Here is a 21,534-nt window from a genome sequence, read left to right on the forward strand (position 1 = left end):
TGAAGGAGAAGAGTTGGGGGTGGGAGGGCATTCTAGAAGAGGGGAGGAGGTGAAGAGGTGTGAGTCTGACCAAGAGAGAGGGCCTTTGCTGGGGAATATAGGAAGTTCTGAAGGCTGAGTAAGCCAAGGTCAGATCAAAGGGGTGTTGAGACCCAGGCAGCTCTAAGGACAATGGAGATGATAGTGAGTGAGCTAAATCTTCAACTTTCAGGGCAAAGGGTCAGTAGATAATTCTAAAGCTGATAAATTAAGAAACTGAGGTATAATCCTGTTGTTTAGGGGTGGGAAGGTAATGACTGCAAGAATTAAAAGCCTTTGGGAATAGGATTAGAGGTGAGGGAGGAAATGACAGTGTCTTATCATAAGTTTTTCTGCACTACTTTGTTTACCTTGTATGTGCATTACTCTAATAAAACTTTGAACAAGTTGAACATGCACACATAATTTATTCATTATTATTACTTTTTATTTTTGAGACAGGGTCTCGCTCTGTCTCCCAGGCTGGAGTGCAGTGCACGATCACAGCTCACTACAGCCTCCACCCGCAGGCTCAAGCCATCCTCCTGTCTCAGCTTCCTGAGTAGCCGGGACTACAGTTGCGCACCACCACACCCAGCTAATTTTTTTATTTTTAGTTTTGTAGAGACGGGGTCTTGCTATGCTGCCATGGCTGGTCTTGAATTCCCGGCCTTAAGTGATCCTCCTGTCTCAGCCTCCAAAAATACCGGGATTACAGGAGTGAGCCACCAGGTCTGGTCCCATAATAGACTTCTCTTCACATTTCCTGGGAATTTTCTCTCACCAGCTGCCTGTTACTCTTTCATTTTTCTCATTAACCCACTCCCTGAGGGCAGGGACCACATACACTCTCATTACATCCTCATGCCTGGCATCATTCTTGGCACACACAGAACGCTCCATATATTTTTGCAGAAAGACAAAAGTAAGGGGATGGAGCATGTCGACCATATGGGTTCAGGTCTTTAAAATGAGGGACTGGCCTAGGTCAGAGTCTTTTAATGATTTTACAATTTTTGCCATATCCATGCATCACCTGAACCTTTACTAGTCAGCACTTTTTCTGAGGTGATTCACCTTTTGAATACTTAAATACAATTATTTAAAAAGAAAACGACATCATCAATACCTTCAGTGGAAAACCTGCATCCCTTGCTGTGAATGGAAGGTTGCCATAGAAACGAACAAGAGGAAAACAAAAGAGTTAGTGAATTCTGGCTAGAGACTGTTGCCTGCCCAAGGATCTTCCCTGGGGCCTGATGCTTTTGGTTAAATCAGGACAGATTAGCAAGTGTGAGGGATTAAAGACCTAATCAGAAGGATTAAAGGAAATTGAAAAGGGAATGATTTTCTTAATACTATTTAAGATCCCATAGGGGGTGGCTTTCTTGAAATGTTATTTCATGCCCTGCCCCCACCCCCAGCCAGCTAGAGATGACCACTGCCCTTTGAAAAATACTGGCTCAGGCAACTGACCCATGGTTTCCTGTAAATTCTGTCTAATCATGGAGTCTTGCATTCTACTGGGAGTGGTTCCCTTGGATGTCCCTGATTCCCAGGGCTCTAGGAAGGACACTGTTTGCCCATTGTCTGAGTTCTCCATCTGGAATTCCATGCCTTCCCCCTGGACTTCTGGTCAGTTGGCAGAAAATAGCATTTATGGCTCAGCAACCAGATGGAGCTGGAGTGTCCTGTATCTGAATATAGTGGTGAATGAAAAGCCAATGGATCTTAGGCCGGAATTCGTCTAGTGTGGTTGAATTGCAGTTTTTGCTCTTGTCCCAGATGGGATATCCATTTTGTGCCAGTCACATCAGTTTCCTCTTAATGCACTCACCAGCTCCTGTAGGTAGGAAAATAATTGATTGCATAGAAGGGGGTGTGCTCGTGACATTTTCAAACCAGGGACTTAACTCAACCAACCACAGTCACTTGCAAAGGATGTGGGCACTTTGGTTTGTGTGCCTTCCTCCTTCCTTACTCCCAATTCCTGACAATTTTCTGTTGAAATTACATACAGGATATTAATAACAATGCTGATTACTCCCCTGTCTTTCTGCTGCTTGGGCCAGGGACCTTTTTAGCTCTCAGCAGTTAGAAAGATGTTAACTTTAGATGGAAATTTAATCACAAGGCATCGAAAGGTCAGCTTTTCAGGGCCATTGGGGATATGCTAGGAGTTTGACTGGACAAAAGTGTTTCTCATTTGGGGTCAAATTCCTTGACATCTCTTCACCTTGGTCATGCTTTGAATTGACTTGACTTATTTTCCTATAAACAAAATTATTTCATGTTGACGTGGACTTTAATTTGATTGACAAGCAGGGATCTCTGCTTGAGCCTAGTATATGACCCCTGCTGTCATTCAGGAAGTCTCAGCAGGAGCCTTCAGGGAGTGAATTCACCCTGAGGGAAGAGATGGCTTAGCATGATGAGACTATTCTGACAGCAGAGCCTGAGTTGTGGGAGAGTGAGGATCCTGAATATGTCATGGTGACTGTTGCCCAGATCTAGCCCCAAGCCAGGTCAGCCCAAGAGGAGCAGCTTCTTGAAGCTCTGTAGTGCCTTGATGCCCAAGCAGCAGCACCGAGACCCCTCCAATATGGGTGTCATACACAGGGGAGAAATCCATTCATATCCCCCTCTTCAATCTTGGCCAATGGACAATATCAGCACAAAGAAAGTTCAGGATATTGGAATGGCTCCTAGTGTTTCACTGGGAGAGATGATTGTGCCTGTGGAATATGAAATAATGCCTGGTAGTTGCTGTGCCCAGTGGAGCCATCTGGGGGAGGCACCATGCCTGGGGGAGATTTTGGATTACACTGATATTTCCCCAGTAAGAATTGGTAAGAGGGCCGTGTAATGGCCCAATGACCTGTATATCTGCACTAAGCTCAGGAGAGAAGAAAACTAAAGAAGAAAGATGAAGAAGCTCCTTGAAGAAAGTGAATGGGCTTGCAGATCAGGAAACTGATGGGTTTCTCAAAGTCATGGCACTATAGGGGTAACCAGAGAGAGGCACATAAAAGGGCTTGAGAGAAGTCAAAGCTTCCTGCAGAGAACAACCAATTAAGAAGGATAATTTTTTTAAGCCAGAAAGTTGATGTCCAGTGAACAATCAATGTCATATCTTGAGGTTTTCTCAGAGCACAAGCCAGAGAGAAAGAGAACCAGATCAAAGGGGTCCTTGGACAATAGACTTGCGGTATGAAAGGTCATGCAGTCATATGGCAGGAGCAGTGACTGTTACCTGGTCCTCAGGTGACCACACCTGGTGAGCAGCCCAGAGAGGGCATTGCTTTCCCAGGAATGAGGGCTCCTTAAAAGAGGGACTTCCCATTCAGATGTTGAGGGGCAAAGTAGAGGTATAGCATCAAAGGAGGAACTTAGCTTATATCTGGAGATGACAGCCCCAAGGTTTGCAGTGAAAAATGAGACAACACACTAATAATTGGGAGCTCTGATCTAATCTGTGTCAGGGAAATGATTTCTGCCTTATAAATAGCCACATCAGCACAAGGCACACAGAAGACAGGAGGAGGAAGAAATCCCATGAGGAAGATGTGGAATATTAGATCATTGTTCACCAAATATCCAGTTTGTCCCCCATCACCAGGGGAGAAGTGTACTTCCCACCTCTTGACTTGGGCTTGGCCGTGTGATTTGCTTTGGCCAATAGGAAGTTACAGGACATGATGCAAATGGAAGCTTGATGTGTGTTTGTGCAGTTGGGCTTGCCATCTCTTGCACCTGCCTTTGGCATGAGTAGAACATGCCTCTCAAGGATCAGGTTGCTGGTCTAAGGAGGATGAGAGACCTGTGGAGCAGATGTAGATCCAGCCTGTCCTGAACCCAACCCAGCTGAGCTCAGCCTAGATCAGCCAAACCCCAACCAAACTAAAGATGTGGGTGGTAGAAGGACAACTTTACCTGCTTCCACATGCAAATGCTTGGAACCCTTGTAAAACTCACATCTGCTGCTAAGCATGAAATGTGTCCCACAGACAGCCACACTGGACTTCAATAGACAGTTCTGGGGCCTCTTTTCACATCACCCTCCTTTCCCTGGGGTTTAAGAGTCAATGCTTCCTGGCTTCATATCGTCATTCCAACTCTTTCTAGATTTGTGACTTTAAGACTCAGTTTCCTCATCTGCAAAATGAGAGTTATGATGACCAACTTCAAAGGGCTGTGAAATTTAGATGGGATAATACCTATAAAGCATTTTGAACATTACCTGGCACATAGTAAATACATTTTCAACAAATAAATAATAGCTGATAATTATTATTATTATTATTATTTTTTTTTTGGTGGGTGGCACTCATTACTCAATTGCACCCATTACTTTTGGATTTTACTCATGGTTCATTCAGACTTGGGGATTTGAATACCTCAACTCATATCTCCTTGCTGGTGAGCCTGACCTAGCTTCCCAAGTGCTGTTTCTGGATAGAAGGAGGGCACAGTTCTGAAATGCCCATACACTTTGAATTCCCACTAGAAAAGCCTCAGTTTCTGTGAGGTAGATATCAAATGTTGAGAAATAAGACATGGCTTACCAGGGAGGTTCAAATCCAGGTTCTAGGCAGTTGCCAAGGATTACAGAGAGTGGAGTCAGGTTCTGAGTGTCTTGTAAAGCCAGATATTTTTTCTCACTTCTGTGAGTCTGAACCCTGTAGGATGAATATCAAAAGCACAGTCAGCCAGCCAGGTACATAAACACACACGCTGGGTGGCTGGAGGATTACAGCAACCTGGGCCAGAAGAGAAGGTACATCCATTCCATTTTGCCTGCTTCAGCCTCAGTAAGGGAAAGGCCACCATTTTACCTTGCCCAGGAGACCTTGGCTCTCTCTAAAGTGAGAAGGTTATGGGGGTTTTGTTTGGATCTGTGCTCTGTGGATGGAGCGGTGTGTGGGAAGGGCTGCTCATCAGAGGCACAGAATTGTCCCAGTGAGAGTGTGATTGAGAAAGAGAAAGACAGAGATATCTCTATAGTGCAGTTATCGATGCTAAGATGCATATTTTCCGCCACATTTTAACAGCTTTGAAATCAGGATGTTTCTTGCCATAAACTGACATGAAAGTGTTATGTCAGAATAATTGATATCATTTTCTTTTTATCAGTGGTTCATCCAATAACAGTGTGTCTTACAACCTATGGCATCTTAGATTTGGAAAGTATGGTCTTTTTTAACAGCTCATATTTCTATAGATTTGCTCTGTGCTAAATGGGGCAAAGCTAGTGGAATGACTGAAAGGTAACCTCCTAAACTGAAATTTGGTAAGGCTGGACACAAACCGCAGCCGGCATGTGCCAACATCACCCAAATCCCATATTGGAATCTTCTTGATAGCTAGAGTGAGGCACATTCATTTCACAGAATCTAACACCCCCCTGGATATCCCCTACTCTTGAAACAGCTCCACAGGGAAAGAATAGCTTGAACACATCCGCTGACAAAGTGAAATGTATTGAACTGATCTCAACCCTCACACTGTTAAAAAAAAATCCTACTGCATTAGGAAACACTAAGAAATTAAATCAGACTGATTTGCAAAGGCCAAATGAAGTTCCTTCATCCTCCACAAAACATGGTTAGAATGCATCCATCTGGAGAGATGAAGGCTGAGCAAAGGGATGACCAGAAGCTGTAAAACCAAGGAATATGGGCATCAGAAATATAATCCAAATCATTCATTGTCACTCCTGAATATCAGGAAAGTGCTACTTCTCTGTGTCAATATGCCTTGGGATAGGTGAGTTCTCTGGCCCACAGGTTACATTGCCCCTACCCAGTCTGCACTCCACAGCCCCCTATACATACCTGACTGTAGCACTGGTCACATCCTGCTATTGTTTCCTTGCCCCCATGTCCTGTGATCTCCTAGAAGGCAGAGCCTGTGGTGGCCATCCCACTGGACATCGAAGGTGCTCCATCAACCTTTTTTGACCACACACATGCTTGATGAAGAAGAGGGCACAGGTGAGACTTAGATCTTGCTCCTAGAAGATGACATTCCAGGACCAGCGAAGGGAATTATTGCATCATGGTTGTTGAACAGGAGAAACTTGTTACCCTACGATATATGACAATGAGGTTAGATAAACAACTAGATTCAAGGAGGGGCTGGGGATATCTGAGGATCACAGAGCCCTGGGCACTGTGAGAAAGGCTTCCACTTTGGAGACTGAGGCACAGTGAAGCCTGTGTCTCTAACAGATGGTCTGCTGAGAGCAGCACCCTGGCCTGGTGGTGGGGTTTGACCAGAAGATATAGCAATGAACATTCATTGTGAAGAGTGAAAAATACATATATAAAGTACATATATAAAAATCATATATATATATAATTTCATATATAGATATATCTATATAGGAAATTGAAAAAACACAAAATCATCTAGTTGTATCCCCTGTGCTTAGCACAGTTCTCAATGCACAGCAGGTGCTCAACAAATATTTGTGGATTGAATTGTCAAATGTATAACACAGGTAGAGATGGGGAAGAGGTCTTTCCAAAATGCTTCTTTCACAAGATCTCTTCTTGCCCAGAGATTAACTTACAGCCACCACCACTGACATTTTTGAGCTCTTCCTCTGTAGCTGCTATGGAGTGTCAGAGTCCTCTAAGCTGAGAAAGAAGGCAGAGAACTAGCCTGCATAAAGCCCCTCTCTCTGCTGCTCCTCATAACTCAATTAGTTGGATCCTATTATTATCATTATTTTATAGATGAGGAAAATGAGGTGAACTAACATCTCAACATCACACAGCTTTTAAATGTGTGATAGACATACAAACCCAAGTGTGCCTCCACAACCCACCACACTTTGCTACTTCCATCCCAGAGGATGGGAGGAAACCCCCTTCTCGCCAAACCAAGACCCATGATAACGACATTGCAACAGTAACACCCTACATTCCCCAGCATGTTCCACTGTCATACCTCAGGAACATGATGGGGTTCACATTCTCTTTGAACACCTGTTTTATGATACACTATAGGAAGAAAGTGTGTAAATGGGGATATTTCCCCACACTTCAGCCCCTGACAGCCTCTTTCACACCAAGGAAGGAGTTGCTAATCTGATTAGTCAATGCCTGGGATACTGACTAGGCTGCATGTTACTGGGGGGTGTGATTACTGGTTCTTAAAGACAAGACCTCAGACCCCACCTTTCTCTTTGTCCTCATACTTGAGTCCATCTCCCTTTAGTCTATGCTCTCTGAATATTCAGCTTGTCAATAAGTTAGATGAGGACTTACTTTGAAGATCTATCTATCTATCTATCTATCTATCTATCTATCTATCTATCTATCATCTGATCTATCTAATCTATTTATCCATCTAATCATGTTCTCATCTATCCATCTAATCTATCTTTTCTTTTTTTTTTGAGATGGAGTCTTGTTCTGTTGCCCAGACTGGAGTGCAATGGCTCGATCTCAGCCTGCTGCAACCTCCACATCCTGGGTTCAAGCGATCCTTCTACCTCAGTCTTCCAAGTATCCAGTATTACAAGTGTGTGCCTCTGTGCCTGGCTAATTTTTGTATTTTTAGTAGAGGTGAGGTTTCACCACATGGGCCAGGCTGGTCTCGAACTCCTGACCTCAAGTGATCTGCCCACCTCAGCCTCACAAAGTGCTGGGATTACAGGTGTGAGCCATTGCACCCGGCCAATCTATCTTATCTATCCATCCATGTAATCTATCTTATCTATCTATCCATCTGTCTATCATCTGCCTATCTATCTCCATCTCTCTCTCCCTCCCTGTCTCTCTCTTCCTTCCTCTCACTCTCCTTCCATCCTTGCTTCCTTCGTCTTTTCTTGTCTCTCCTACTCTCCTTTCTCTCCTCCTTCCTTTCCCTTCTCCCTTCCCTTGTCTTTCCTCAGCTCCTTTTTCCTCCCACAAATGCATGTAGGCCTCAGGAGTTCTTGAGTACCTGGTCCCCAAATCCGTCTCTTAACCTATAACACTCCTGATAAATTGATGCATTTTCTCATTCAAAACACATTTATTGGGAATCTACCCTTATCAAGGCCCTAGGAAAAAATTATTCTGTGTGAGTTTAATGAAAAAAAAAATCCTGACCTCATGAAGTTTACAATCTTATATAATGTACAATTTTTCTTTGTTCTAGGTCAATTAAAACCCATTTAAAACACACTAGGAAAACCTATCATCAAGAAGTGAATTGCACCATTCTGTTTTCATGATATAACAGATACTCACAAAAGGTATAAAACACTCACTCACTTGGGCTAGCAGAGGCTGAAAAACTCCCATTTTATAACTGGAAGCAGATTTCTGCCTGGCAAGAGGTTGGGATTTAAACACCCTTTGGGGCCAACTGTTCCTTTGTTCTGGAAAAACCACCTGAACAGGTCCTTTAGCTATACTAAGTACAAAGCAAGTGGGTGTCCAGTGTTTCAAGGAAACCTGTGAATTATCAGCTATCTTAAATGCAGATGGTTAAGCCAAGCTCCTCCTCATTCTCTGGAGACTTTACTTTGTTTGGGGTGAATGGAGGTATATTTCTTTTTTTCCAGTATGGATTTGGGTGGCACCGTGCAGGAGGCCTGGATCCCACTGCTTGTCTTCAAGGCTTGCTGCATGCTGGTGGCAGAGCATAGCTGATGGGGAGCTGGATCTGAAGCCCCAGTGGCTGCAGGAAAGATGGGAAAGTCCAGCTTAAAAAGTATGTGGTCCAGGTTGAGGGATCCCAAAATGTGGACTCTGCAGTTGAGGTCATAGATACGGTATAGTAAAAAATACACGCATACCACATAAGCTGAAAAAATAAAAATAAAAATACAAAACTGAGTCTATTAAGTTGTCAAGCAAAAGAATGCCAGTGAAAAATTTCACTGAGCAGGTCATGCACAGAGGGGATGAAGTCAGGAGTTTTAAGTGCTCAAAAGGGATTTTCATGGTACTATCGTAATGAGGCGTTGAAAGCTAGTCCCGTGGACAGGATGAATGAGTTCATCAGTCTGCGCACAGATCCACTGGTCAGAAAAGCATCTTCAGTTACTTCCAGTGAGTGCTGGCATGCAGGGTCACCAAGAGCTTGTGGTCCTTTATCAGCTTCAGTTAGTTACAACAATTTGTGAGGAAACACAATAGTCAGTTTGGATATCTCTAAGCAAGCACTGATATAAGTGGAAATTTTTCTTTTGACAGTGCTATTGAAGACTAAATAAGTCAGGCTTCAGGAAAGGTGCTGATGCTGGCAGATTTTATTGTTATGTGCCAACTGCACCCCATTGGTATTGATGAAGCTTCTCATAAAGGAAGTTGACCAATCTGAGACTGAACATACAAATGGACAGTGGCCAGATCATGTATAAAAATAGAACTCTGACCTACAACTTCTGCAGCAAGCAACCCAGGAAGCCAAACCACAACCTCTGCAGCAATTAGCCCCAAACAGCAAGGACTTGATCAATAACTGCCAGGTTCCCTAATTTTCACCCCCACTTCCAATTTAGGACCAACCAGGAAAGGAAAATAAGCTCTGCTAACCAATCCCATAGTGTCTTATTCCATTTTTTGTTGCTACAAAGGAACACTCAAGGCTGGGTAATTTATAAAGAAAAGAGGTTTGTTTGACTCACAGTTCTGCAGTTTGTACAAGAAGCATGGTGCCAGCATCTGCATCTGGTGAGGGCCTCACTCAGCTTCCACTTACTGTGAAAGGTAAAGGGGAGCCAGAATCATGTGGCAAGGGAGGAAGGAAGAGAGAGAGGAGTGGAAGTGCCAGGCTGTTTTCAACAATTACATATGGTGGGAACTAACAGTGAGAACTCACTCATTACCATGAGGACAGCACCAAGTCCCATGATCCAAACACATCCCTTGGGCCTCACCTCCAACCTTGAGGATGAAATTTCAACATGATATTTGGAAGGGACAATATCTAAACTATATTCCATAGGATGCCTACTTTTAGTTAGCTCACCTACAGCTTCCCCATGCCAACAGCCTCCAATGAGGGCACACCTGCTACTTTTCATTTTTTCCCCTATAAAGCTTTCCCACTCCTTTGCCAAATGCATGTAGTGGTGGTTGACTCTCTTGCTATAGCAAGCTATGATAAACAGCTTTACTTTTCTCCTTTGGGTGTCTTTTGTTTGTTTCTACAATTCCCACTGTTAAATTAGGGATAAGGAGGACAGTGAAGGTGGCATTTTAGACAGGGGGTTCTGGACCCCAGGAGTGCAGGTGTGCTCCAGGGCATCCCTGATGGGGCGGGGTCAGCTGCCTCTGGCTCTTGGAGGCAGGACAGAAGTCAGGCAACAGATAGCCAGTAAAGGCCTCTAGGGTAGGCTTGGAGCCTGGAGTTCTGAGACAAGCCACCTCTAACAGCAGAAATAAATTGCACCCTTGATTGCAAATCCTTCCTGGATGTCCAGCAACTTCTTGACAAACTTGATGGTCAGGTCTTGCCTGACCAGGGAAGATTTAAAATAGGGATTCATTTCCAGATGGGAACAGACCAATAAAGGGCAAGGGCAAGGTCAGGGTAGGCCTTGAACAAGACAAGAATGCTAGAAGGTATCGAGCTTCCACATCTATCATGTTAAAGAACCTGGGTACGTCCTATGGTCTCTAGTGATGAGATGTTTCCCTCGATGTCAGAGGTAGAATTCTTTCTTCCATGACAAAGATTAAATATGGTGTGATCACCCTTGAGGAACGTCAGAAATATCTGGAGGAATAGAAAGTCTATGAAGAGACTATCAGTCTGGCCAGTAATATGATTTATAATAATAAGGGCAGAGGGCAGGCAACTAGCCAACAAGAGGAGATGGTTAAAGCCATCCAATGAACCATTACACACTCATTAAAAATAATGGGAATTTATTTGCAAGGCATGAGATGATTCTCACAATACATCAAGCAGAAAAAAAATGACACGAAAGTTTGAACAAGATCATGCCATTTTTATAATGAAAAATGACTACAGGTATAGAAAAAAAAAAGAAGATCATGAGGTTATTTACCGAAATGTCGAGTTACAATCTCTGTGTGGGGGCCTGGGTGACTTTTACTTACTTCTATTTGTTTACTGGCTTTCTCTGAAATTGCCATAATAAGTAGAAATTATAGATTGACACCAGAAAAAGCAAATGTTATTTCAAGTGCTGTTTTAACAATGGAGCTGCTTTGCGTCTTTGAGAGTGGGACTTGACCTTACCCTTAACACTCCCGTGTGCATCTCTCTGGGCTCTGCCTGTCTGGCCAAAATGCCAGGAAATAAACACAAACTGCAGTTTGAGGAGATCTGTTCAGGAAAAAGCAGGGAGGAGAGCCAAATTCTTCATCCAATCCCTCAGCCAACTGTGTCCTTGTAATAATAAAAATGCAAAGCTTTGAGAAAAGAAGGATTGAGGCTCTGGGGAGAGAAAAGGAAACAAAGAGACCGTTTTGGGGGTCGGGGCTTGCTGACACAGGCTGGGGTGGTGTGGGTTTTATTCTCCCTGCAATGATCTCAAAGGCACACCTCAAGTTATATTATTCATTGACATAAGTGATGGATATTTTCTCTATCTTATGTAGGTCAGATGTGGATAAAAAGACAATTTGGCTATAGCAATTGAGATAAGATCAATGTACCTGAAGCCCCCAACTACTGAAATCATGCAGCTTTCACTGCTGAGTTTGCACGGAGAGGCAGTGGAGCGGCAGTGGAGCAGCTGACAATGGCAGGCCTAATAAATTTCAGGAATGTGACCTGTCCCCTTTCACATTGATACAGACACTGTGAGCACCCTGCCTCTGGCCAGCGATGGTGCAAGTCCCTCCTGTCACTCACAGAGAACACAGCCAGACTCTCAGCATGGCCAAGGCTCTGGGCTGTGCGGAAACGGTGGGGCTGTATCACCCAAGCACTGATGCCTGTCTCCTCTTCCCTGGGTCAGGATGTCTCAGAGTGTGCTCTTTCCAAGCCCCCGGTGGGCTGTCTTTGGCGCTGTATGAGGAGAGCAGAGCTTTGGCCTTTATTATTACATTCTGTTGTGCAGTTTGATCTTGGCCAAATCTATGTTCCTCTTAGGAAAATTTTCATTTTAGATATTCTTCCCCCAGCAGCCTCCCAAATTTCATTTTGTGCATTTGCTATTTCCAGGAGGAAAAAGCAAACATCCCTTTGGAAGCCGCCGGATGGGTTGGCACCAGGATTAGATCCATATGACAGTCAGGCAGAGCCTCCCAGAGCCACCAAGGACAGTAAAAGCCCCAAGAGACAATCAGCAGCTGAGGCAAGTTGAGGTGAAGAATCCACATTTGGACTTAAAAAATTGTTCAGGCAGCAGTTTTGACAACGAGTTAAAGATGTGCAGTGGAGAGAGAAACACAATTGGCTTTAGTTTATGTCTTTTTATAATTTTTATGTCTGCATTGGAATTAGCTCCTTTTCCCCCTCTGCCTTACCTGAAAAGAACTAACCTCTGATAATTAAACTTAAAGTGTGCTGTATGTATCCACCATGTCACATACATACATTTCCAGTCCTTGGCTCTCTTATTTTTAAGTGGTACAATTATTTATTATATATGGTAATGCATTTCTTTGTTTTCTGGCACCTTCTAGACCCTAAAGCTGAAAAATGCTTTAATAAAAAATTGAATAGTGTATTATTGAAGCCGGGAGGCTGTATTATTATAGATTGTAGAATGGTTGAGCTTTGGGATGTTTTGATGAATCCTTGCCTAATATTTCTCTTCTTGTGACACATATATGATTATTAAATGTTGTCTGCTCACTGGCTAACTTTGTTTATTTCCTAATTAAGTTTAGGATCAGCTGTCTTGTGGTTAGAAATAATTGTTTGATTAATGTGTGAGAATTTACATTTTCATTATACTTCTGAGTAAGTTCTGTCCTAATTAGCCACAATGCCCCATGCTGATTTGGGGCACCAGAATTGCAATTTTCACCCATTAAGTAATAACTGTTAAATTGATTGGTGATAATTGGGTGTAGATAGTAAATACACATTAGCAGAATTTAAATTATATAGCAACTACTTCTTTCAATTTGCTTTCAGAGTAGCAAAGTTCTAGAGATGGGCACTCATGACTTGGATAGAGTGGGGTCTCACATACTTGCTGACACTCTTTTTGATAAGTAAATTCCACAAAGTTTCAAGAGGAGCTCTAGAAATCAGCCAATCTGCTGAAATTTGATGTCTGGGTTGGTGAGTGAGTGTCTCCCCAAGTTTCTCCCTAGGCATCTCTCTTACTTTAGCCTAGTGCCTGTCTGCTACTTTGTTAAGAACCCTCAATGGCCCCTGCAGGGCCTGCACTTAGAGGCTTAAAATATGCCGGCTGATGCCCAAGAATCTTCAAAATAGGGTTCCTCCTTCATAGCCATTCATTGTGTTAGGCTTTCTGCTGTGAGACCCACTCAAGGTATCTCAGGAAGAAAAGCAGGCTACATTGTAAGAACGTGTGGAGTGGAGGTAGATCCAGGGAGTCCATGAAGGTGTAACTCAGGATATCTCTACCTGTCTCCATTTCTGTCTCACTGCCTTTCCCTTTGTCTCTGTCTCTCCATCTCTACCTTTGTTTCCACGGCTTTTCTCTTCCTCTCTCTCCTCTTTCATGCACACTTTTTCAAGTCTCCTATCTCACCAGCAACCAGTTATCCTAGCTTCTTTGTTGTTTCCTTTCCTTTGCAGCCACTCATGGCTTTGGTTTGCTGCGGTTCCAACTCAACCCCTTCACCTTCAGCCCTCACCAGCTACCCAGCCTCTCATTTCCCTGAAGGAAGAATGTAGACCTTGAGACTTTGTCGTGTGTTAGTCATTCACCTGCCATTGTTTGCCGAAGACATCTACCAGCTGGGCTAAAAATTTACTTAATACGTTTTCAAAAAACCAATTTTTTATACATCTTAATATTATGTATCATAAAGGGAACTTTATATCAGTATCACAAATGGAAAACCAGGATTTTCCTGGTATACATTATAATGAAAGCATAACAACCTTTTTTTTTTTTTTTTTTTTTTTTAGTCATGTGTTCTCACTAAAATAGTTTCACGTCAGGTACCACCAGCTGGGTGCCTCCCGCCTTTCGGGAAGCAGTCCTAGCCCAACCTTTCCAAGCTGCCACGGGTACTGTTTGTCACCAGCCTCAGGATTGGTTGATCTTCAGTCATGTGACTATGCTGGTTTAATCAGCTGTGACTGGAGTTAGAGGCTGTGGTCACATGATGTACAACAGAGCTGCGTGGGTACTGGGCTTCCCTGAGAGAGCGAGTAAGATGCTTCCAGCAGCCAGGTTTCAAGCTACATGCTGTGCGTACACGATCACAATTCGTCCTCATAGCCACTCCATGAGGAGGGCGTTAGTAGCCCAGTTTCTCTGCCCTTTAAAGCCTAAGAGAGTGGGATAACTTCCTGAGGGTCAAAGGAACCCTCCACATGAAGCCCTGGGAAGACGCTGCTCCATTTGGGACCATTCTCAAGCGGTTCTGTAAGAGCTGTATCTCTTTACCTAAAATCTAAGGTCAGCCACAATGGCCTCCAAAAACGGAACTCCTCTCCTCCAAATTCCGGAAAGGCAGAACTTGGAGCGAGGGAAAGGCCCGGGAGGCTTTTTGCTGAGCTGAGAGGAAAAGCGTTTGGGGAGTGCTGAGAACGCTCAGCGCACTGTCTCGTACAGAGACTGCTGCCTGTGCTCCATCCTGATTGCTGATGACCACGCCGTCAGGATCCGGCCCCCAGGGGAGGACGGCTCTGGCTGCGGAACTTGCTGTGTTTCCTGCATTTGTGGCTGGACTGACCCCAAAACAGCTCTCTGTTCTCTGCTTTTAATTTACTCTGACTTTGAGGGTTCTGTTGAGGATGTTTCCTGCCTGTATCTTGTTTCTCCTCCCTCAGCACTGCCTCCAAATTAAAAAACGAAATAAAACATTGATCTTTTGTGAAGGGAGCTGAAAATACGCTAACCACCGTGTAGACTGTCGACTCTGGAGGGAAAAAGTGCAGCTATATATTTGACTGTGGTGACACAGTGCCTGACACAGCACTTGACCCGCGGTAGGCTCTCAGTTATGATTTGTGAATGGATGGTTGAGACAGAATGGTAGGTGGGGCCTCTGGAATAAATAGCCAAGGAGGGAGAGAAAATTCTTTTTAGTAAGTATGTGACCAAAATAGAAGAAATCCAAAATAGAACAGAAAACCACAGAGTATTTTTTCTGATGACATCAAAAATATCTACTTCCCTTGAAGGAAACCAGAATCATCTTTAGTTCCGGCAGAAATTCTTTCTTGGAGGCTCAGCCAGGAAACATTGCATAATGTAGTTATGTAATGCCTTCTTTCCAAAGTGTATCTCTCAGTGGTCTCCATACTTTCCAAGGGACCCAGTATGGAGTACAGGTTGACAGGGCAGGTTCTGAAGTCAGATTGCTTGACCTGGAAAGCCAGCATTAGCTGGCTGTGTGACCCTGAACTACCAGACTTAACCTTTGTGATACTCAGATTCCCCCAACTGTAAAATGGGGATTATAATAGTAATTACTTTATAGGAATATTGTAAAGAATAAAGGAGGTAATTCATGTGAGTCATCTAGCCCAATGCCCAGGGCTCAATAATTGTTCATGGTAAATTCCTACATCTCCCTTTGAGACAGTCTGAGTTTCTGGATTTGATATACCCTTTTCCTCCAAGGGTGGAAGGATGTTATATTGTAACCTTGCATTTCAAGGTCACTGGCTTAAATTAGGGAGGGTGTTGGGCATGGAGCTGTGGAAGGATAGGAAAGAATGTTCTATCCTGACTTGAGACTGTCTGAGTTCAGCTCTAGTCCTGTGCAGACGATGCTGGTGATATGAGTCATGAGTGAAACACATAGCTGAATATACCATCCCTGCCCTCTAAGAGCACACAGTCTTCTAGAAGCCAAGATTCAAGATGGTGGCCTTTGGATGGTTCCAGCATGTTGGGCCACCCTGTAATTTATGGTTAGAGTGCTGTACAATATGTAGTAACTATCCACTTCCTCCAGCATTAGAATAAGTCTTTGGAATAATGTGGAGGGTAACCTTCTAGGAGAAATAACAGCATTCCTTGTCCTCTTCAGGGAAGAGCAACTTGCTTTTGTTTTCCAGAGACAGGGCGCTGCCTGGCATGTTGTAGCTTGCTAAACCTGTGGCTTCCCTTTCAACATTCTCTTTCTGATGTGCCATTAAATATTATAGCATGAAGGAATTTTTATTATGAACTTAAAGTAGGACAAGACAGCACCCAGAGCCAGGGGAGAGGGCAAGAGTGGGAGGCTGGGGACTTGAAAACTTGTGCTCTAATCCTGAGAGGGCTACTGTAGTGGTCAGTGGGAGACAGAGAACCAGGCCAGTGGCTGTGAGGGGCATCATATGAGCCCAGCCTTGTGGGGACCAGCCCAGTGTCCTGGGGATGGCTCACCCAGCCTGAATGTCCAGCATGGACAGGAAACCAGCTCCTGCCTAGGTCTCCAGACCTTCCCAGCTTACTGTCCTGCCACTGGGTAAATGACATCAAGGCCCTCCCTGTGTTTTGTGCCATCCTATTCATCCCCTTTTAGGAATGCTGCCCTAAGGACACTCATTGACAAAATCAAAGAATGTATGGGCTTAATATAACCAAAAATCCTAGAGGTAGAGTATAGGCCCAGCAACTTGGCATTGTCACCAGGGGTCTTATTTCCCCCCACTTCTCTCTGCTTTTCATGTATTGGCTTAATCTGAAGATTGCCTTCCCTTGCGGTCAAAAGAGAGCTGGAGAACCTTTCCTGGGTACACAGGTTTTCTTATTTATATCCCACAAGGGAGGGAGAGGAGACTTTTGGAGGAATCCATGTACATCTCGGGGTCTTGGGTCTTACTCGCTCTCATTTCTCGATAGACCAAATTCAGTCTGTTTTGTTTATTTGTTTGTTTGTTTGTTTTTGAGGCAGGGTCTGAAGTGCAGTGGTGTAATCATGGCTCACTGCAGGCTTGACCTCCCAGGCTCAAGCAGTCCTCTCACCGTAGCCTCTTGAATAGCTAGGACTATAGGCATGCACCATCATGCCTAGCTAAGATGCATCCGTTTTCTAACAAATAACTATAGCTGAGGGAGGTGGGCATTGATTGGCTCAATCTTCCCTTGGGCTGGGGTAGAATCAGTGCCAATCACACCATGTGGTTGCCACATAATGGAAAGGTGGTAAATCCCCACACCCAAGGGAAATCAGGAGGAAGGAAAGGGAAGGTGTGTTTGGGAGGCATCCTAGGTGGGTTCCCCAAAAAGCCAATCCTGAAATAAGGATTCCGGTGCAAGTGGTTTGTTCAGAAGGTGATTTCAAGGAAATAGAGGAAGGAGATTGGGGAACAGGTAGGGAAGAGAGGACAGTCAATACAGGGAGGGCAGCTGGAGCTTCATCCCAGGGAGAGTTACTGGGAAATGGTATAAAACACACACCAATGAAGGACAAGTGAGCTAGGGTATCTATACGTCCACTCCCCTCACTTATTGGTTGAAGGCTGCTCCTTCAAGGATGAATTCCCCAGCACTTCCTGCAGAGCAGCCTTCTGAGGTTTGTGGAGGGGGAAGGGGGAAGCTGCAGATAGTGGTGTAGAAAGTTATCTGAAGCACACTGGAGTGCTTGGGTGTGAGTAATGTAGGTGAGGAAATGAGTATCCGTTACAAGTGGTAGCCTGGAGGTGTCTAGAGTCCCCTGCTGGACGTGGTTCAGCTGCAGAATATGAACTTCATCTTTGTGGTAACAGGGAGCCATTGAGGATGTTTTAAGCAGGTGGATGGGAGTCAGATCTGGATTTCAAGACTACGTCTCAAGAGCCCCAGTCAAATCCCAAAGAGTTTGTCAGCCTCAATTAGTGCAGAAATCATACCTGCTCCTGGCTGTGTGGTTCAGTTATAGAGAGAGCTGAGAGCAACGAGCCAGAAGGAAGGGATTTGGTAGGCAGTAGGGGCATCAAATCGTTGCAGCCCAAGGCTCTCGGTGCCAGCTGGAGCAATAGCTAATTGCAGAGTTGTTTCAAAAGGCGCTGAAGTTCCACAGCTGTCCCAGACTCCCAGAGCCCAAGCAAGGATCTGTGTAGGCTGCTGTCTCCAGGAACATACTTACTGGGCACATGGCCTGGTTCCTAGCAGGAGGCACAACTAGGACACCCTTCTACATGGGTCAGGTACATCATCAACGCCTGGGTTCCCTGGAGCCTCGAGGCTAAGGCAATCAAGGCAACATGACTACCACTGGGGACAGCCCTCTTATGTTCCATGAAATATTGGGTGAGAAAAAAAAATGGCTATTTTCCTGTTTGGTCTAAATTCATTTTTTTTCCCAGTGTGAAAGTATGTTTGAAAGGAAAAAAAGTCTTCAGCCAGCTCCTCTTTCGCTAAGGAAGAAAGGGCATAGGATTCGGGCACAAGAAAACTAGGACGTGGTCCTTTATCTGCTGTCAAAAGTGATGTGACTCTAGGCCAGTCGCTATGCCATTCTGGTGGACAATTTTCTTACCTGTTAAAAATGATAGAATTAGAGCCAAGCACAGTGGCTCACACCTGTAATCCCAGCACTCTGGGAGGCTGAGGTGGGAGGATTGCTTGAGCCCAGGAGTTTGAGGCTGCAGTGAGATAGGACTGCATGACTGCACTTCAGCCTGAGTGACAGAGCAAGGCTCCATCTCTTAAAAATAATTTTTATTAAAAAAAAAAGATGAGATTAGAATGAGTGGCTGAGCTCAAGAGCTGTGTCATCCAACAGAAACATTTACAAGCCACAAATGTGAGCCACTTTAAGATGTGTAATTTAAGATGTATAATCTTAAATTTTCTGGTAGTCACATTAACAAAAGCAGCAAAAGAACAGGTGAAATCATTTTTAATAATATATTTTATGTAAGCCAATACAGCAAAAATATTTTAATTTCAGCATGCAATAAACTTAAAATATCATTAGTGTGATATTTACATTCTTCTTTTCCTACTGCATCTTGAATTTAGATTGTGGAATTCTAACACGAACTGTGCTTTTGCTGCAACAAGGGAGTATAGGTTAAATACAGGAGAGAGCTTCTTGTGAGAGTAGATATTAAAAATGCAGACACTGGTCTTGAAGGAGGCTGTGGAAGCTCCTCTACAAAGGAGTCAGACAGAGCTGGGTTCCAATAAAACCATACCCTACTACTTACTGAGGGTCCCTGGGCAAGTCACTCTGTCTTTCTAATGTTGAATTTTCTTATGTGTCAAATGGTTGGGATGATATCCTATGGTAGTAATACAGGTTAAATAAGATAATATATGTAAAACACTTAGCTCAGGGACTGGCATATTTTAAGCACTTGATTATGATAGATATTGCAATTATTCCATTGAGGCAAAATTAAAGCCAGAATTACATGCATTGGGGAAAACAATATATGTTGTAGGCCTCAGAACAAGGATAAAAAACTGTAGCTCCAGACCCTCATCATCCCCATCATATGTCCTGCAAAATGTCACTCATCCGTCACAGTTTCTCTCTATCTGAGCCCTGAGGAAACCTCAGAAACCTCAATACAGGTAACTACTGTCCATCAGTCTGAACTGGCAAGTGGATCAAATTTATGTGCCATCCCTGCATTAGCATTGCATGATAGAAGGAAAATGTCAGAATCCCAGGAGGCAATGCTAAACAATGACAGAAAATGTGGGGAGGAGGAGAGATTGACAGAGGGAGAGAGGGAGAAAGGGAGAGAGGGAGAGAGGGGGGGAGGGAGAGAGAGAGAGAGAGAGAGAGAGAGAGAGAGAGAGAGAGAACGAACAAGAGCAGAAGAGTTTTCAGCAGGGAGCTGGATGTTTCTTTCATTTTGGGGTCAGCATGATTGAGCCTGCACAGGACTGCCTGTGAATCCTGCACTGACTGGAGCGTGGGTACCGGAATCTCTCTGCAATGCCTTCCAGGGCCATGCATTTTGGCTGGGGTTGAACCCTGGCTATTCCACCCAGGGAAGCACTTTCATTTAGAATTTCAAGGACCCAATTTATCTGTGCCACACTGCCGGCTCCTCCAAGGCTGGTAACAAATGGCTGATCATTTCCCCCAGCACCCTGCTTCCCAATCATCGCGCCTGCTCAGCCCCTCAGTCATGGAGGGTCTCACATGGGAGAATCACAGAGCCAGCCTATCCATCTCCTGCCAATGGAGGGGAAATCTCCTTACAGAGCCTCAGGGCTTTTTCACAAAGATGAGAGAAGGAGAGTCAAGTTGACACTCCTTTCCCTCTGAGATGATGTGGCAGAAACAGGAGGAGGCTTACAACAAATTTAAGGGAAACACATCCATCTGTCTTTTCTTTGTTTCTTTATTCATTCGACCAATATTTTTTGGGAGCCCAGGGCAGTGTCTTAGGACCAGGAAGGATGGCATTGCAAAGATGAGCAGGCTTGGTGTCTGCCCTCAGAATTTACAGAACACCAATGACTAGAATCCAGCTCCAAGCTTGGAGTAAACAGATGAAGAAGCAGAAGAGAGCCCTGGGGTGGCTATGGGGGACATCTGTGGGTTTTATTTCACCCTGAGAGGCTTGTTGAGTGCTTTACTTGCCATTTGTTACCAGGAAGGACGAGGTTGCAAGAATGGATCAGGCTTGGTGTCTGCTCTCAGAATTTACAGGACACAGGAGCCAAGTGGAATAACGATCACAATCTCCTAAAGAAGGTCCTATTGCCTTCTGTAGGTCTCTGAATACAATTCAATCTCCTGACCTTGGTTTTAAAGCATAATCCACTGGGCCTCACTTACCTTTTGATCCTGTCACCCGCTTCACTCCAGCTGCAATGGCCAAGAGGTTCCCAGTCTCTCTTCAGTTCCCGCCTCAGGGCATTTGCACTGCCATTCCTCCTGCTTGGGGTGCCCTTCCCTGACCTCCCTTTTCTTGTTCATTCCTTCTTTTCATTCATATCTCAGCCCAACAGCCTCTCCCTATAGCAGTCCTATGTGACCCCCAGCTGACAGTGGCTACTCCTCAGCTTTGATCACACTGTCCTATATCATTCTCTGTAAAGCACTTCTCCCTGGCTGGTGTTTCTTTTTTGTTTGTTTGTTTAGTGTCTGTCTGTCTCACCTCCAGAATGGAAGCTCCAAGGACTCAGGGACTTTGTAGTTCTTGACTCTCCCCTAAGCCTGACACCTAGTAGGATATCTGTAAATACTGGCTTATTTAATGAATGAATAAACCAATAGTGAACGTTTTTGAGCACCTATCAGACATTAGGAAGAACATTTCACATGAATTAATCTCATTGTCCTCCTAACGTAGTTGACCCACTGGCCTGAGTGCCCAGCTGTTGGGTGGTAGAATCAAGATTCCAAGCCAGGTCTTGGGAGCCCAAGCTCTTAACTCCTAGTCTGCACTCTCTCTTCATGTAGACATGCCATGTATCTCAGTCCTTCATCTTTGTCATGTCACTTGCTCAGGAGGCTTCTATATACCTGTGGCCTCCTCTAACTGGAGACCTGGTTTACG

General features: G+C 44.3%; 1 long non-coding RNA gene across 1 annotated transcript in view; it reads right to left on the reverse strand.

Moving 5' to 3' along the window:
- Window positions 1-444: 444 nt before the first annotated feature.
- The window catches only part of LOC107001008 (uncharacterized), a 96,621-nt gene continuing 75,531 nt past the window's right edge, over window positions 445-21,534 (reverse strand). The window contains exons 4-6 of the long non-coding RNA XR_013401323.1: window positions 5,853-6,105; window positions 4,584-4,697; window positions 445-1,861 (exon numbers count right to left, since the gene is read on the reverse strand). This is a non-coding gene — a long non-coding RNA (uncharacterized LOC107001008). The remainder of the gene's footprint in view (window positions 1,862-4,583; window positions 4,698-5,852; window positions 6,106-21,534) is intronic.

Source organism: Macaca mulatta, chromosome 11 (genome assembly GCF_049350105.2).
Source record: "Macaca mulatta isolate MMU2019108-1 chromosome 11, T2T-MMU8v2.0, whole genome shotgun sequence".
In the NCBI taxonomy this organism is placed as follows: domain Eukaryota; kingdom Metazoa; phylum Chordata; class Mammalia; order Primates; family Cercopithecidae; genus Macaca; species Macaca mulatta.